At 33.4% G+C, this 16,922-nt stretch overlaps 1 protein-coding gene across 3 annotated transcripts in view; it reads right to left on the reverse strand.

The window, feature by feature from the left end:
• Window positions 1-16,480, reverse strand: part of LOC131800477 (nucleolin-like) — a 60,975-nt gene extending 44,495 nt beyond the window's left edge. Inside the window, exons 1-2 of one of the 3 annotated variants that reach the window (XM_059131741.1) lie at window positions 16,330-16,480; window positions 16,265-16,296 (exon numbers count right to left, since the gene is read on the reverse strand). The gene's annotated coding sequence lies outside the window, so the exon portion shown is untranslated. Of the gene's footprint in view, window positions 1-15,751; window positions 16,020-16,264 lie in introns of those variants that run through there. The other 2 variants (XM_059131742.1, XM_059131743.1) reach the window with 2 other exon arrangements.
• Between the last annotated feature and the right edge of the window lie 442 nt (window positions 16,481-16,922).

A 16,922-nucleotide genomic window follows, 5' to 3' on the forward strand; every position in this document is an offset into this window, starting at 1 on the left:
TTTAAAAAGCAACAGAAACTGTTTTACTCATTACCAGGTAATGAGTCGTTAGGGCAGAAAGTATTTTTCTCCGATTATAGAACAAAAGATGGCGAGATTGATATTTAACTCCGACAAACAATTAAAACTAGTTAAGAAGTATCAGTCGGTTTTCCGACAAAATATTGAACCTTTGTGGGGAAGCTAGAAGGAGGAGTGGGCCGGTCATTTCCATATTTACCCAAGATCTATACTTCGATAGCATAGTTCGAAGTTAAGAAACATAGGTGAATTATTTTGCATTTTATTAGAGTTAAAAATTTTCAAAGTTTTGACCGATATACCCCATCTTTACATTATATCTATGGTGGGTAAAAATATTAAGACATTCGAGGTATGCAAAAACTCGTTCACTTTGTACGTATGTTATAAAAATTATAATTATTCAAAATTTGTGGTCCATTATTGGGAAGGTACCAGAAAAAGGGGTCCGCTACATTCCATCCTCACACTATATCTTGTATTGAAAATGAATATTAGGATGTGCTAAGTCTGAGAAGAATCGGATGCTAATTTCGCATTTTAGAGCGTCTTGGTTATTCAAAATCTTGACCCGCTGTGGAGGAGGTAGCTGAAGGAATGGTCGGTTCTATTCTACCTTCTAACCAAACCTTTAGATGCTATTGGGATATGCAAAACTAGTAGTCATTTGGATTTTTTTAACTTTTTATAAGAATTATGATTAATCAAAACTATAAACCTTTGCGGGTGATGTACTAGACGGAGCCGTCCGATATTGTACATTTTCACACCTGACTAAAACCGTTAAAACCGTTATTTCCCTGAATCACGTTTTGGCCGTATCAAATGAGACATATGGCTGAGGATATAAAAATATACCAAAACGGAAATGCACCGACGTAGATAGAAATGCATTGCAAACCCGTTTTAAAGGCAAACAAACAATTTTGTTCAGCAAAATGTTATGAAATTTTATAAACAAAAGTGTAATTTTTGATTTGGTTTAGGCATCACCACAAAATGCGACCTCTGTAATTTAATTATAAAAATATAAAGAAAGATGACTGAATTGGAAAGATCGAAGACTAATTGGAACCACACTACCACAAAAATCATATTCCGATTGATTATTATTCCTTGTTAAATTCTGTGGCATTCAAATTGAAAAAAGTTTTTTTCTTGTTGCTTATGACAAGCATTTATTTCATAATAAATGCAAAGCACTTAAGACTTTCTCTTCAGTTTTATAAAGTTAAACTGAAGTGCTGAAAAGTCTCGATTTGTAGTTTCATTAAATGGGTATTTCATGCAGCCGGAAAAAATGTGTTTGTAGAGCATTAATGTTGAATGGGAAAGAAGTTCAACAGCAGCATAAATGTATGTGCATACATACAAAAATGGAAACGGAAATACGAATAAGGCGAAAAAAAAACAACTTTAAGTGAACTGACATTGACAGTATTCTAACATTATGAAAAATCACATACACACACACATCCAGATATATATACGCTGGCACTCCATGAATTCATTCAAACTCTCATCTAGAGTAAATCTGCTACTACTCATCTCTTACAGAGAGTACACAATAATCGGCGATGTGTTGTGGCTGTGAGTGTGCATGTATGTTTCTTTGGTAAAACAATATCATTCTACTGGTTCAACACATATTTACCGTTATTTAACCAGCAACAACAAGACTTTTTTCAAGTGTAGGAGTTCAAACCCAACATCCCTGCAAGCATTTGGATGTGAGTTTCTAACTCCATCGCCTAATATTACACTACTTTTTCGCTTCCTGCTTTTGAAACGTCGATAGTTGGTCGATTTGCAATAACAATTCTATTGTCCCAATACAGTCACCTAATTTTCATCTCCAAAAGTAACTTCTTTGGCACTTCCCGTAGATTAAAGAACGATTGTTTTGTTCTACTCCCAAACGGAGAACAAAATTGAACGAGTTCAGTTTATCGGAGATCGGCATTGAGCACGGGTACGCAAGTGAATATTATATTAAATGAAAAAAATATATTAAATTTATGTAGTGAAAAATAATTGTGTATTTTTATCAGTATTTTTTAGTATGTGTTCAAATAATTTATAAAAAAATTTATAATAAATTAAAATACAAAAATAAAAAATAACATTTTTGTTTAGAGTAAAAGCATATTTTTTATTTGGTGAAACAGTAAAATTAAATTTTTGTAAATAACTTAGTTTTACTTATGTTTTTTGTGTGTGTTTTTACCAAGTGTTTAATTACGATTATTTATTTGAAATAATGTTAAAAAATGTTATTCAAATAATAATTTTATTTTAAAGACTTTCAGCTCTTTTTTACTTTCTGATGGCATTGCATATCGCATACAAATCAATAAAGTCACCAACAGGCGATGAAAACCCTCGCCGACGATCTCGAATCTTTAACCAAAAAGTTAAACCGTTCGGGAAGAAATGAACCACGCACTCGTTACTTCTTTAAGTCACTAAAAAGTCAATGATAGGAAGTACCGAGTGCGTGGTTCATTTCTTCCCGAACGGTTTAACTTTTTGGTTAAAGATTCGAGATCGCCGGCGAGGGTTTTCATCGCCTGTTGGTGACTTTTTAGTTATATCAGCGACAAAAAATGCTTGCTGGGATTGCAGCTGAGTGTGAGTATGTGTGTGTGTGCGCGTGAGTGTTTGCAACCGCCGAATGAAGCTGTCTGTATGTGTTAAGGATTGTATGTAGAAACCCAGCAAGCATTTGGAAGTGTGTGACTCACTTCCATTTTAAGATGCCACTTCTGCGACGCTTCTAATCGTAACAAATGCGATAGTATGTACATTTACAATAACAAAACTACTGTTATCTACTTTCTATCGTCACGTAGTTACTACTTAGTGGCGTCAAGAAAGTTAAAAGAAGGTGTCGCGTGTGCAGACACTATCTAGTGACTGCCATCGGATAAAACAGTGATAGTTTGCCATTATTTACGAATTGAACATAAATAAGACTTTATTCTATCTGAAGAATATAAGACACTGTGGCGCAGTGGTAAGCATGCCAGTTTTGCTCTCTGAACACCTCGGTTCGATTCCCAATCCAGACATCACATTTTTAAAACGAAAAAAAAAAATGTTTGAGCATTTCATCTAATAAGTAATAATTCTATGCAAATGAACATTGGAAAAAGAGACAATAAAAATAAAATAAAAATAAATGCTTAAGTCTGGAGTAAAAATTTTTTTTTTTTAGTTTTTTTTTTTCACTTCCAATTACTATCGAGGAAGTGACTTCCACGATCATTAGAAAAATATCGCGGGCGTGGTTCATCTCTTCCCGAAGGATGCTCCTTCCGGGGTGAGAAAGCGATATCAAACGCGATGATTTCTATCGCTTAGGCGTGACTTCTTAGTGATTTGGGGGATAGTTTTTGCTTGCTGGGTTAGTAGATAAAAATGAACATGCATCTGAGAGGGAACAACCTAGACACATATAAACGTACACACACACATTTATACAACACTGTTTGTTATGTTCGCTTCTAGCAGCAACGTCGTTCGTTGTTGTTCTACATAGTAAAGAGGAGAGGAGAACATAGAAAAAAAAACTAACGAATGAACGAACAAACACGCTTTTATGCACTACAACACTTAATAGCTTGTCTTCTTTCCCATGAGCTTTATTGTCGATGGTTGTTGTTGTTGTGTTGTTGCAACTCTTGTTTTAATTTTGTTTTGTTACAGTGTGGTCAGCCTAATTGGAATCCATACCCAAAAAAAAAAATTGGGATAATTGGTTGAGGTGCTTTGCATAATAAATTTACGCTTTTATAAATGATTTGTTTTCTTTTCAAAATAAACCATTAAAAAGGGACAACATCCGGGCGGGGCCGACTAGATGATACCCTACATTAATGGTAATAAAAAAATAATCGTTTATATTGTGAATTTGTGTGTTTTAAATGAGAACTATAGACTTAGAGCGATTTAAATTTGAAATCGGATGGAACTTATATATAGGAGCTTCATATTAATTTGACTTAATTTCCTGTCAAATTTCTGCTGTACCTGACTTTCCATAACAAATATATATTATAGCTTAGAAAATCGGTTCAAACATGTGTATGAGAGTTATAGCCATATCTGAATCGATTTGGTCCAAACTGGGAAGACTTTGTTGTAGTCGGAACTTGATAGTATAATTCAAAATAATTGGACAATCGTAGCTTTGTTAGTGCATCATTTCCATTAAGTTAGAGGGAGAATATATATGTAAGCTATATTTTTAACTAAACCGATTTCGTTAACATTTGATAAAGGAATTTCAAGGCTGAATCTGATGACTTTTGCCGAATATTATTGTTAAGTAGTCCATAGTATGGCTTTGGGGACATTTCATATAACATCGGATGAAATCGAATGATCTAAACAGATTTTTACCAAATTTGACTGACTTTCTTTTAACCAGAATTCTATCGTATGTTTCAGAATATAATCTATTTGGTCAGATTTTGCACATTTGGTGAGAAATAAACTTGAAATCGGCCGAAGACATATATGCGAACAAAATCGAAAGAAGAAGATTCTAGATCCTCTCAGAACTTAATTCTGGGCTCGTAAGTCCTTTTTCTACCAAAAATCATTACATACCAAAAATTGGAGGTTACTACTTCGGTACTGCGAAAAAGCATAGAAAATACTGTTTTGGTGGAAAATGGGACAGTCCATATGTAGGGTATATTAAGTTTGTCATTCCGTTTGAAGGCTCCAAAAATGGCATATATTCTTGATATTCACATATGTCTTTTATGGGATAAAAGATGGGGTACATTGGTCATTGTTATTGTTGTTGTACAGTGGATACCAATCTGTAAGCCAGAATTTGGTCTTTATAGATTTACGTATTCGTGTAACCCTATAGAAAGGTACCTGCCAATATAAGATATTTTCATAATTTCTGCTACATTTTCCATTTCATTGTTGGAAATTTTGGTATTTGAAATTCTTAGTGGATACCGATTTCTCGAACGTAAAGTGACCTACATAGGTCCACGTTTTCGTATAGACCACATATTTGGTATTTTATGGATTTTAGCCCCATTTTCCAACACCAATTTTAGAAAATTGGTATTTGAGGCTATTAGTGGTTACTATCGTATCATGCAGATAATGGTCCATTTAGGTCCACGTTTTCCTATAGCCACCATAGAAAGTGTCCTTCCGATATTCGGGTTTTCGAAAATTGTGGCTACATTTCTAAACGGAATTGTTGGAAATTTGGTATTTGAAGATCTTAGTAGATACCATCTTATCAGGTAGAAAGTGGTCTATATTGGTCCACGTTTTCGTATAGCCCCCAATGACGGCATTCGATGATTGACGTAGTCATGTAGCCACCATGGAAAGGTAAATTACGATATTTAGTATTTTGATGATATTTTAATAATTTACAAGCGGAATTGCGAAGATTGCTGTTTTATTTATTTCTTAGTGGAATTCAACCCCTCAAGCAGAAAGTTGTTATATAGATCCACGTCCAGCCCCCATAGAAATGTTCCTCCCGATGTTTTGATTACACATTTTCCACACGGAATTATTTGAAATTTGTTATTTAAAGTTCTTAGTGGGTCTTGAACTCTTCGACAGAAATTAGTCTATATATGTAGATATTTTTCCATAGCTCCCATAAAATCGTACCTCTCGTTATTCGGTACCTCCGCATACGTATAGTTCAATTTTCACGAAATTTTCCATGGAAGTATGATTCCAGACAATAGCCACTCTACCAATGCGTTATAGTCTATACCCCTCTATCAATATTTGTGGAAGTTTTATGCCATCTTATCTTTACTCTGGATAACAATTTTGGTTATATCAAATACCAGTCCAAAACTAGAAAACGAAGTTTTAAATTTGCAATGATTTCAAAATATTCCAATCATTTATCTTAACATCTTAAGGAAATTTTTGATGCTACTCAACTTAACGAAGTAACACCCTCCCTCCGCCACCAGGTAAGCCATGCCCCACCATAGCCATTGCATATTTGTTTTTAAATGTGAGTCCTTTTATTCTCCAGAAAACACCTTGATTCGTCTACAAAATACAGGCTTCACTGTATCATTCTGCTGAAATGTTGAATACAAGCTATTCCTCTAGTTCTGCAGGAAACAACACTTACGATATTTGTTATATTACACAGTCTTCGTTTTTTGCTCCTTGAGTAGAAATTTATCAGTAGAAATTTCGCTTTTTTGGTGTTTGCCTTAGTTTCATTTTAGATGGAAACCACGGTATTATTTTTTAGGTTATATTTGCTGACCTTTCCAAGGCGGCATTAGGCATTAGTGTCTATGTTTTCCTAAGGATTACTAGGTTTGCCGGGAATTTTCAGGGAATTTATTTAAATAAGTAAAAATTCCATGAAAATACTAACTTTAATTTGTTTTGGCGGAATGAAATGTTAAAAATTGTGATTTCATCCATGTAGGAAGTGTACCATTAAATTAAAAACTTGAAGGATTACCAGGAAATGTAAGTAAACGATTAATCCTTTGCTTACTTAGTGGGGGGGAAGATTATATTTTCTTTTCGAAATTGAGAAACCTTTGACAGATTTAATACAATTAATTGTATTCATTATCTCAATTATATACTTGAAATTAGCATTGATGCCTTTTACCGCACCCCCCTGCCACTGTGTTCGTAAATTCATATATTAGTATTTTTCATTTTTTTTTTAATTTTAATAAAAACTATTTTCACTTCTTTTGGCATAAATTACAACAATAACGTATTTTTTCCATGGAAAAAATCAACTAGGTCAACGATGTGAGACTGCTTTAAAAATACATAAAACCATCCTGCATGTGAATGTGTTAAGCCATGCGAACGGAGTAGCAGCCTGAAAACCCGCCCAGTAACATAAGTTCTTTTATGCTTACCTGTGTACAGCAAACCAAACAAAAAAACTCCCGACTTAAAAAAATAAAATCAAAACTGCAAGTTTTATGTGACCAAAAAAATCCTTACTTAAATGCCAACAAACACACATACATACATGGTTATAGACATTGCAATCGAGCCACTAAAGAGCAGTTGGTAAACTAGAGTGGCGTACAAAGAAAATAAACTTTCAACTGACCTAACAATTTTCTTCTACTTTTTTTTTGCCTTTTTTTGTTTGCCATACAAACCAGAATTTAAAAGCAGAATGACTACGTTTTTGTATGAATGTATGTATGTATGCCAGTGAGTGCCAAGGTTTTGTGTAGACACAACTAGAGTATAAGAAATGGTCAAACTATTAGAAAAGCAAATATATGATCACAACTGATATTGAAATATCTCGACAGGGAAGTGGACATAGTTGATTTTTCTCATTTACTGGCTGAAAGTAAAAACGTATATCTGATGCAAGGTATATGTTTATTTATATAAAAAAAAAAAAAACATTATTAATTAAATGAAAAAAATATATAATTTATTGATAACTTGTAACAAATTAATGAATTCTATGTTATTTATTTTGAAAGGTAAAATAAAAAATATATGTCCTCAAATTGAAAATATTTTCCGAAATATGCCCAAGACCTAGGTTAGTCATTTAATAAAAAGGCACAACAAATAGGAACACAATTTAAAAAGAAGAAATTCAAAACTAAAACTTTTGTTCACAAATTTTGACTAGATGAGTAGAAGTAAGAATCGAAAGTATTAAATTATATTCAATCCTGTCAAGAAATGTGATAAAATAATTCGAAATACTAAAAAGGCCTAGACCAAAATTTAAAACATTATTCATATACGTCCCAAGTATAATTCTCACCTACTTTGAACCACAATAGAAAATTTCGGCCCGTTTATCGGCTACCTCAAAACACCTGAAATCCAAAAGCTATCGCAATTGAAACTTTTAAGTTTTCCAGTAAAAAGTTATTCCTCACGAAATTCAAGAGTGATAGTGTGATTTCCTTATATTTGGCTTGGAAACCACAAGTGGCTATCGTTAGAGTACTCCAGCATTTAAATGTGAATAAATCCTTTGTATCTTGTACCATCGCTCGTAACCGTGATGCTGGTGGCGTAGCACAACGTCAAGGAAGTGCACGGAAGAAAACTGTAACATCAGCAGAAATGGTTCGAAAAGTAAGGAAGCGACTTGATGGAAACCCGCGTCGCATTCGTAGAAAAATGGCTCGTGAGCTGAACATATCGCAATATTCCATTCGGCAAATATTGAAAAATGAGCTCGGGGTAATGCCATTGAAATTCCAAAAAGTGCAGGAACTTACACCGCAACAGAAAGAAAATAGACTCAAAAGAGCTAAAGAGTTGCTTCGCTTGACCAAAAGTGGTGAACTGCCGAATTTGGTTTTCTCCGATGAGAAAACATTCGTTGTCCAGCAGTTTGTAAACAATCAAAATGATCGTGTTTACTTGCCAAGGAGGTCAGCTGAAAATGTGCACCTTCGGTTGGCCACCAGAACTCAAGAGCCGGCCATTGGGCACGCAAACATTTTGGCCACAGACCTTGGACATTCCAACAGGACTCAGTACCATCGCACTCAGCACGCGCCAACCAAGAATGATTACAAAATGAGGTTCAATGAGATTCCTCGCTTCATTTCCAGCGCGCCATTGTGCGGATACCAATCCGTTTGACTATTGTGTCTGGAGTATTTTCGAAGGCAAGGTTGGCAAAAAAAAAAAAAAAAAAAAAAATACCAAAGTGTCGATCACCTCAAGCAAGCGTTACGCCAGGAATGGGGCAAAATATCGCAGAACAACGTTCAGGCAGCGCGCGACGGTTTCATTGGCCGTTTGATGGACATAATTCGTGCCAAAGGTGACCAATTCGAATCAAATTAAACTCATTCTAAAATTTGATGCTATTTCCGACATTTTTTGCTTTCATTCAATAACATTAAAAAAGTGTAAAAATCATGGCGTTTTTCTTTGTTGCAGTTTTTTATCTCACCCTGTGCACAATAGGCAGAAAATATCCTTGCAAAAGACTATTCATATGGTTCCGCCTGTTAATTGTCACTTAACAGCAAAAATTTGCCTTGCCCCTCAAATTTCATACCATATGGAAACTTTATATCGCGGCCTAAATTTTGACTAATGTCAAAATTTCAAAAAAATTTCAATATCAAAAGTTCTATGGACCTAAAACACAATTGAGTAAAATTTTACAAACCACTTTATTTCTTTCGTAAAATAGAGTGACTTTCACAGATGGACATGGCTAATCGGAATAAAGATACGAACGAAGAGCGAAACTTTATATTTCCTCCAGAGTATGATGGAGGGCATTAAATTGAAGTTTTGAAAATATAGTTTGATTTTAATTTATTTTTAAATATTGTTATTGTTATGCGAACTTTTATGTGCTTTAGAGGTTTGAAAATAAAATGAGGAAGTGAATATGTGCTCGTCTATAACAGGCTAGTATATACATAATGTTAGTGTCATATGTAAAACTACTTTTTCTACATTTATGTTAAATATTTTTGTAACATACTCTATGGAGCTTAACACAATTTCTAATCTGGAAAAAAAAGGCATTATAGGATAATATGTATTCGTATATTCAGATTATATATGTAATTATATTTATATTACACTTATACTTGGAATATACGAATACATATTTTACTACAATGCGTTTCTTTTCAGATTACAAATTGTGTATGTAAATTAATAGCGGAGGGCACATCATTTCCTCATTTCATTTTATATATGATATGATATATCATCGTACATTGTAAATACTATTATGTTTAGGGTTTCGTTTATTTTTTTTTATATATTTTTGGGCGCGCTTAAATGTCTGCTACAAAATGTACATTATAATATGTGAGTCATATGTACATTATAATATATACATGTGACTCTGACACGATGTGGAAACTGGCCTTAAGCAAGCTTCAAAACATTATGTATTTACGATAACAGGGCAAAAATTCTTCCTATGTAGCAGGACAAACCAAGTTTTTTACAAAAAAAAAAAAAAAAAAAAAAAAAAAAGAATTAAGAATTACTCATCAACCACAATTTACCTTACACAAATGCTCCCAAACATAAAGAGCTTTATGGGAATTGGCAGCACGAACTCACTTGCAAATTGAAAGAAAAAACAAAACATGTATTTTAGTAAAACAACAGTAAATGCAATTCCAAGAAAATTATTGGTCCACAACAATATGTTCATTATAAGTGATAATGGTTTACATGCAATTCTTCGAGCTTCCTACTAAGAGGTATTGCTGCACTTGACGCCTTTTGGGTTTGCTTTTGTTGCTATTCGTGGCTTTTCTTTCGCTGTTGTTCTTTCGTTCTTTCCTCCATTGAAAATATTTTGTATGGCTTTATTTTCTTTTGGCTGGCTGAAAGTGCTGGAGCAAAGTTTTGTGCTTAGATGCCAAGCATTCATTCGAACCTAATAAAGAAATTGCGGTATTCTGGAAGATATGGATGATGGTGTAAAGGCATGCACAGACATATGGATATATATGTATATTACACGGAGAAAAACAATTGGAATGTAGAGGAGTTGAAAGAAAGCAATGTAATACCAAAATTGTTGAGAAATAATAATTATTTTTTAAAATATTTAAAGCAGCCTAATTGTAAAAATAATATTGTGGTTTTCATACAGAACCACCTGTAATTTCTCTATGTGTATGTTGGATCATTCATAGCTTGGTATGTACTATATTGAACATGAAGACCATTTATTTGCAATAGTTCTGTGCTATTGCTCTGGCAAAAGATGAATATATTTTCTTTTGAATATTCAAGTATTTCATGCATTTGGGTAAATTAAAATGTTTCACAAGCTGGGGTTTCGTATTTTGCTGGGGTTTTACATATATGTGCTTTTTTTTTTTCTTTAAAAAAAAAAAATTAAGAATTCATAGAAGGATTTCTTTGCCGAGTTTAGGGAGACGATTTTTTTTTTTGATAGACAAATGAAGTTCAGAGGCATTACAGTTTCCATTTCCAGATATATATAACTGTGCTTCATTATGCAGCCAAAATCTTTAATACATTTTTCGTGTAGAAGTGTTATTGTAAAAATGAATTTCTTTTTCTGGCAAGAAGACATGGATTTCTTTGAGTATATCCAAAAATTTACTTTTCCTTTCAATTGGCATGAATAAGTGTTTATATAAATATGTATGTACAACACATATTAGATAAACTAAAAAAAATCGAATGCGTTATTAGGAAATTTTAAAGAAAAAATGTTGAAAAAAGGATTTGATGTATTCAAATTTTTCTAAACTATTCCTCAAAAAATGTTAAAAGTGATATCAGAAATTTAATTGAAAACATATAAAAGAGTAGTGAAAAACTGACTAACTGAGAATCAACGACCAGACAAAACGGCAAAAGCACGAATCTTAAAATTTTAGACTAGGGTCAGTCTTGACGTGTGGGTTTTTGGAATTCCTACTAAAACGGATATGAACAATATTAAATGTCCTAAAATTTGAATACCTTGTATTGGACTAACGAAATGAGATAGAATTCTGAAATACCAAAAATGATACGAAAAGTAGTAAAATGTACTAAAAATTTAATGCTTTTTATTAGACATACCGAATGAACTAGAATTCAGAAATTTGGAATAGGACTCACTGATAGAGTGCAGATTAGATATATCAAGGGGTTTTTGGAAATTCGAACTTTAAGGTTATGAAAAGTTGTAAAATGGTACCATTTGGTATTATGTAAATGGATAGAGCTGAAAAGGATGGAAAGTAAGTTTAATATTTGAAGGTGTTTTTTGGAAATGTGTACTAAGTGTGCGAACTCTATTAAATGGTAATAAATTGGAAACAGTTTGGTTTAGGGTGAACAGATTAAGATAAAATTTGAAAATTTTGTATTGGGGTCCCTGTTGGTAGTAGGTTTGTGATTAGAGATGGCCTTGGAAATTGTACTAAATAGTACTGTATTTGGTACAACTTGTTATTGGGTGAACAGAATCTGAAGTTTGGTATTAGTATCACGGTTCATGTGTACCCTGGACATATGGAGGTGGTTTCGGAAAAGTGTACTATAATTACTCGGAAAGTACTGAATGGTACTATATTTGATATTCGCTAAAGGATAGAGATAAAATTCTGAAATTGTTATTTAGATTTCTGACGGTATCTGTATTTGAGATTTGGCGGTGGTTTGAAATGTGTCCTATATTTGTAGAAAAAGTAGGAAATGGTACTAAATTTGGTATTGGGTAAAGGGATAGGGCTGGAACCCTCGAATTTGATATTGAGATTCCTGATGGTATCTGGAATTGAGATATGAAAGTAGATATGAAAATGTTGTAATATACGAAAAGAACTAAATTTGGTATAGGGTGAAGGAATAGAGGTGAATACCAACAATTTGATATAGATGTCGCAGTGATATGGGAAATGTTCGAAAAGTACTAAATACTATTAAATTTTGTATTGGATGAAGGGATGGGGCTGGAATCCTCAAATTTGATACAATTATCACCCTTGGTGGCTGCGGTTGCGAAAAGGAGCTGGTTTTGAATATGCGTACTAATTTTGTACTGAATTATACTAAGTTTGGTGTTGGGTGGCATTAAATTGGATTGGGGGTGAAGGGATAAAGCTGGAATCCCGAAATTTGGTATTGAGATCTCTGTTAGTATCTGGAATTGAGATATGGAAGTGGTTTTGGAAATGTGTACTATAATTGTACGAAAAGTACTAAATTCCGTATTGGGTGAAGGGGTAGGGCAGATATCCTCAAATTTGATAGAAATATCACTCTTGGTGGCTGTAGTTCAAAGAAGAAGCTGGTTTTGAATATGCGTACTAACTTTGTACTAAATATTACCAAATTTGGTGTTGGGTGAAGGAATATACATTGAATCCCGAAATTTTTATATTGAGTTCACTGTTGGTTTCTAGACATATGGAGACGTTGAAATAGTTTTGGACAGAAAAATTGTATGTGGGCCCATTGTGAAATGGTCTTGCTAATGAAGGCTTTTGCAGATTTTTTTGTGTAAAAGGTGAACATTTTCCCATTATTAATTTTTCCAAAACAGGAAAAACTTGAAAAATAAAAAAAATAATAAAAATTTGAAATTGTCAATTTTCAGTACTAAAAAGGCATAACACGAACTTTTGGAAGAAAGCTAAAATTTTCAAATGGAATTTTCGTGTATGATGCCACTTGCCACTTGCTGCTTGGAAATTGAAATTTATTTTTATACCCTACACCACAAGGTGGTCAGGGTATTATGTCTTTGTGCATTTGTTTGTAACAGGCAGAAGGAAACGAGATAGACCCATAGTTCCTTTTGATGATCTGCATAGAATCACATTCTGAGTCGATTTATGCATGTCCGTCCGTCCGTCCGTCCGTCTGTCCATGTATTTTTGTAAACAAAGTACAGGTCGCATTTATTGCCCGATCCAGATGAAATTTTGCAAAGATCTTTTGTTTGGCCCAAGGACGAACCCTATTGAAATTGGAGATAATCGGTCAAAATTTAGATATAGCTCCCATATATATCTTCGTCCGATTTGCTTTTTATTGTGCACCAAACGTGTAATATCAGCCCGAATTGTATGGAATTTTGCATATTCACCCAAATTAGGTCTAAAAATATGTATGCCAAATTTGATCGAAATCGGTTCAGATATAGCTATAGCTCCCATATATATTGTCCATCCGATTTGTTACTTTTGTCCACCGCCGCCGTAATATGCACTCTGCAACAACAATATTTGGGGAAATATATCAAATACAGCTCAGAAATACCGTTGCTAAATTTTATCGAGATCGGTTCAGATTTGGATATAGCTCCCATATATAACTTCGTCCGATTTACCTTTTATTGTGCACCAAACGTCTAATATTTGTCCAAATGGGATGGAATTTGGCACTTATGACCGAATTGAGTCTAGAAGCTAGAATGTCAAATTTGGTGAAGATCGGTTCAGATATAGCTATAGCTTCCATATATATTATTCATCCGATTTGTTATTTTTGTTACCCACAACCGTAATATGCACTCCGTAACAACGATATTCAGGGAAATATATCAAATACAGCTCAGAAATATCTTTGCCAAATTTTATCGAGATCGGTTCAGATTTGGATATAGCTCCCATATATATCTTTATCCGATTTCAAATTAATTGTGCACCAAATGGGCAATACAATTCCGAATTTAAAAGATACAAATGCTTCGGCATATTTAGTCCTTTGAACTTTAAATTATGATTATAATCATAGCGTGTATGATTGAATTCTCCCATAAAAAATTTTTAATTGTTATGTGGAGCTCTACTTAATTAGCTAAGTGGTGTAGGGTATCATAAAGTCGGCCCCGCTCGACTTGAAGACTTTCTTTACTGGTTTCAAATAAAGCAGAGCAACAAATTCAGGCTTAGCAGACTTTATTATCCCCTTCACCGCTGTTTTGGTGAAACTAAGATGTATAGACATTTCGAGTTTTCAATAGGTACTTTTTCAACTTACCAAATTAATCAAAAATGACTCGACTACGCAGCCCCACGTTTCGACCACTTTGTAAAAAATACAAATTTATTGAAGTACGAAGAACGTCAATATAGTTCATATTAGCACCAAATCTAAATTTAATGGAAATTTGGAAGGTGCAAAATCCAAACGATTCACATGGATCATTTTCGATCCCTGATATTAGTTTATGATTTTTGACAGTTTGTGTTGAAGGCGTATTCGGATGTTATCTTGTGCACCATGCTGAAAGTCGGACAAAGGATGCTAGCTAGATAGGATTCGAATATCCTGAAAAATTGAACATTTTAAAATGCTATATAATTTTTTTTCCATAATAGTATTTCTTTCGAATGCCTTTAAAAATTTTGCAATATCAAAAGACTGGATCTTTTTCTTAATGTATGTAAAAAACTAAATCTCTCATATAAATTTGTTTAATATTTGATTTGGACTGAGGTATGAAAAAACAGACCTTCTTCATAAATATTTTAGTGTTTTGCATAGAGCAAATGCTGAACTTTCTCTAAGGTATATGGAAGTCAACATGACTTAAATCTCTGAAGAAATTGATGTCACCCTAGCTACCAAATTTAAGGAAAAAATATCTTTTATGAGTTCTACTGTTCTTCCTGTTGTGAGTCTTCTTTTTTATACCAAATCTTTATGAAAAATCAAAAACATACATATTTTATCAAATGAAAATCAGTATTGATCATATGTATGTATTTCAAATAAATAAAAAATATATGTTTTTTTTCAATAATTTTTATGGAATCATAAATACCCATTTGTTTGCGATTTGAATAGAAAACAATTTCATTAAATTATTAAGGAAAAATTCCAATTTATTTTCATTTTAATTGGAATACTCAGAAAAAGCCAAAACTACTACATACAGACACATGTACCATACACTCAAAGTCAAAGTCACAATGTAATACTTTCTTTGTGCCATTTATGTGTTTCCTCGAACTGGCTTAGTGTTTGGAAAACAAAAAACAAAAAAAAAGCAAACGACATAAAAATTGTTGATTTTTACTTCACAAAGATTTATGCAATATGATTTTTGATTTTTTTATGATGATATATCCGTATCGTTGTTGTTGTTGTTCTATTTTTACATTTCTGCTTTAATTTTTGCTGGTTTCATATTATAAATTAATTAATTTTTTTTTTCATTTAAAAATGTATCTATTCGAAAGTTATTTGCATATCATTCACAGCTATGATTGTGATTTTCTACCTTTTGTTGTTATTGCTTTGCGATTATTTATTTCGCTGGAATTTTTATGTTAATTATCCCTTTTCGAAGCGAATTCCTCTTCGAAAACGATCGATTTCAATTATCCACAGTATGTTAAATTATTAATGTATGCAAAAATATATTGTTTTGTCGTAATGTTAATGTTTAAATCCGTTCTGGGCTACAACGCACAACTTTTCACTAGGCCGCACACAACACGACTGATAATGAAGAAACTTTTCTCTAGCGGTTTTTAGTGTTAAGTAGACCGCCACACAATGTTTATTTTTACTGGATTTCTTATGCTGTTGCTGTTGTTGTTTTTTTTTTTTGGCACAGAGAGTGGTAACAGCGGCGTCGTCGCCGTTGCCTTCCAGCCCAAAACCAAACACTGCAGCAAATCGTTGACGCGCAAGCGCAGCCATTAACTGCCGGTTTTATGGCCTTTACAGCGTTCCACTATCACACACTCTTTCTTTCATTTCATGGTCTTTTCTCTTGAGCTTTCTTTACCTTTTCTTTGTTGGTGGTGCTGCTGTTGTTATTTTATTTGTAGCTATCGGCAGTGCCTGTATTTATTTATTTTCTTTTTAGACACTCGAGTGCCGTAAAGTATTCCAAGTGTCTTCGAGTGGGACGTAGCGTTTCTTTACTGATCAATTTCACACCGCGACGCGTCTTTACAACACAACTGCTGGGTACGAGCAAATGTCTGCAACTGATCATCGCTTGTAGCTTCAGTTACCATCAGACTTGTTTGGGCCAAAATGGAATTTCTTTTTTCTCCATACCTAAAGCGTTTATTTGGCCAAGAAATAATCCAATTGTTTTTGTTTTTCTTTTGTATTTGCTCTTATATTGTTGCTGTTTTTTCTTTTTTTTTCTATTCGTTATAGGTACATAATTTTGAAATTATTATTCATGTTTTATGCTGATTGCGTTTGCGCGGAACCTACGATGTACTGGTATTTTAACGCCCTGACGTTTCAACAACAATTCTGGCCATTTGCTCTGAGAGAAAAAGCTGAAAACTTATATTCTGTTTCGTGTGTTAATTATTTACAGCTACTTTTATGGGATTTGATCTTCGTTTTAGTTAGTAAGTTATTTAATACATGATATACGCAACCTTTGGGTGCACACTGTATTGCGACATCAAAAATATTGTCTA

Source organism: Musca domestica, unplaced genomic scaffold, assembly GCF_030504385.1.
Source record: "Musca domestica strain aabys unplaced genomic scaffold, Musca_domestica.polishedcontigs.V.1.1 9, whole genome shotgun sequence".
NCBI classification, from domain to species: Eukaryota; Metazoa; Arthropoda; class Insecta; order Diptera; family Muscidae; genus Musca; species Musca domestica.